This window comes from Ochlerotatus camptorhynchus, unplaced genomic scaffold (genome assembly GCF_037179485.1).
Source record: "Ochlerotatus camptorhynchus isolate MF236.1 unplaced genomic scaffold, CSIRO-AGI_Acam_v1.1 ptg000114l, whole genome shotgun sequence".
NCBI lineage: Eukaryota > Metazoa > Arthropoda > Insecta > Diptera > Culicidae > Ochlerotatus > Ochlerotatus camptorhynchus.
Window position 1 is genome coordinate 535,822 of NW_027040604.1, and position 2,730 is coordinate 538,551.

Consider the following 2,730-nt stretch of genomic DNA (forward strand, 5'->3'; position numbering starts at 1 on the left):
TCTATTTAAAATTATCTTTTCAAAAAGTTTACTTATTGAAGAAAGCAAACTTATTGGACGGTAGCTAGAAGCTTCAGCTGGATTTTTATCCGGGTTCAAAATTGGAACAACTTTTGCATTTTTCCATTTATCAGGAAAGTATGCCAAATGGAAACATCTGTTAAATAATTTTACCAAGAAAGACAAGGTACTCTCTGGGAGTTTTTTGATGAGGATATAGAAAATTCCATCATCACCTGAAGCTTTCATATTTTGAAATTTTTTAGGTATAGACCTTACTTCGTCCAAATCAGTCCCCCAGGAATCATCAAAAATATTTTCCCGAGAGAAAATATTCAGATAATCCCGAGCAACCTGATTCTCAATAGGACTAGTAAGACCCAAACTGAAATTATGGGAACTCTCGAATTGATTAGCAAGTTACTGAGCTTTTTCCGAATTTGTGATCAAAATGGTACCACTTTCTTAAAGTGCTGGAATAGGCTTTTGAGGTTTTTTCAAAATTTTTGTGAGTTTCCAATAGGGTTTGGAACTCGGGTCTAATTTCGAAACATTATTTTCAAACGTTTTGTTCCTCAGGGCAGAGAATCGCTTTTTAATTTGTTGTTGCAAATCCCGCCAGATAACTTTCATGGCTGGATCGCGTGTTTTTTGATATTGTCTCCTACGGACATTTTTAAGACGGATCAAGAGCTGAAGATCGTCGTCTATTGTAATTGAATCGAATTTAACCTCGCATGTTGGTGCTGAGGCAGCTCTTGCTTCAACTATAGAAGTAGTCAGAGATTCAAGAGCATAATAAATATCATTTTTGGTTTGCAAAGGATATGGATACATTCCATAAATGTTCGATATTGCTCCTTTGGTAATTGAAAGTAAAGCTGTTGGGATTAGAAATTATTTCTTGGGATATTTCAAAATTTACTGGGAAGTGATCAGAACCGAAGTCAGCATGGGTAACCAATTGGCTACAAAGATGACATGAATCAGTTAAGATCAAATCAATAGTTGAGGGATTTCTTGCAAAAGAAAAGCATGTTGGGCTGTTTGGATATTGAATAGTGTAATAACCTGCAGAACAATCATCAAACAGAATATTACCATTGGAATTGCTTTGAGCATTATTCCATGAGCGGTGTTTTGCATTAAAATCACCAATAATGAAGAATTTAGACCTATGACGGGTAAGTTTCTGGAGGTCACCCTTGAGAAAATTCTTTCGCTGGCCTACGCATTGGAATGGCAAATAGGCAGCTATAAACGTAAGTTGTCCAAATTTTGTTTCAACAGAAACTCCCAAAGTTTCAAAAACTTTGGTTTCAAATGAAGAAAGAATTTTATGCTTGATTCGTCTATGAATAATGATGGCAACGCCACCACAGGGTCCATCAAGACGATCATTTCTATAAATCAAGTAATTTGCGTCCTTCTTAACCTTATGGTCAGGTTTAAGGAACGTTTCAGTTATAACGGCAATATGCACGTTATGAACTCTCAAAAAATTAAATAGCTCGTCTTCATTATCTTTAAGAGATCGAGCATTCCAATTTAAAATGTTTAATGCTTTAAAATCCATTACTGAATTTTAAAGTCATGACAATATTATTAGCAAATTTTACTCCAGTTTGAATAGCATCAAACATGGAGTTAGATTTAAGCATATCAGAAATCATGTCAATTAATGAATTCTGTAAAAATTCCATTTTGGGGGCAGTAATGCTTCCTAAGTCAAAATTGTCAAAATTTCCGTTAGAACGTTGGTTAGTATTTTGATTTCTACCCGCTGCAATAGCAGCATAGGTAGCTCCATTAACTCGCTGAACATTGTTAGCAGCGAGGGGAGTAGGTACAGAAGAAACATTTGAAGCAGGGGTGATATTTGTACCTACGGGTACGAATGTAGAATTTGTTCCTCGCTGACCGTTGTTAACAGCAGAGGAATTTGTACCTGGTCGGAAACGTGGAGCGTTTCCTACCTGTCGCTTAGAACGAGATTGTAGGATCGCTTTGCGAGTCTTACATTCCCAAAAATTGGATTTGTGGTTTTCACCACAATTTGAACATTTAAATTTCTTAGGATCTTCCTTCACAGGACAGTCGTCCTTTGCGTGAGAGGAATCACCACAATTCATGCATTTAGCTGGCATGTAGCAATTTTTAGTTCCGTGACCCCATCCCTGGCACTTACGGCACTGAGTGAGGTTTTGGAAATTTCCTCCAGTCTTCCTGAAGTGTTCCCACTTCACTCGGACATGGAGCATAAGGCTACCTTTTTCTAAGGCCTTAAGGTTGTTCAGTTCACTAGACTTGAAGCGAAGACATCAAATCAAGAAGACTGGCAACTTTGTAAGAATCCAAGTAGCGCTGCACTCGAGCGAATGTGTAAGTAACGCATAGAGAAATGAGCAAAGATACAAACCATTCTTCTTAGGTTCTAATCTTTGCAATCCAATTCGTTCGAAGCATTTACCTTTTCGCGGCAGATGACACGATTGTGCCGGTCTCATAGCGGTCGTATTAGAAAATGTCAGAGTTGCCAGTCTTCTTGATATGTTGTCTTCGCTTGAAGTGAACTAAATAAAAATCATTAGAAATCCCGTTGCGTGAATCGCCAGGACGGGATTTCATTTTCATTTTGATTACTTGGAGTGGCACAACTCCAAGTAATTTTGCCAGTTCATCTTTGATCTGATCCAGGGATTCACCACTGGGCAGTCCTTTCATGACAAC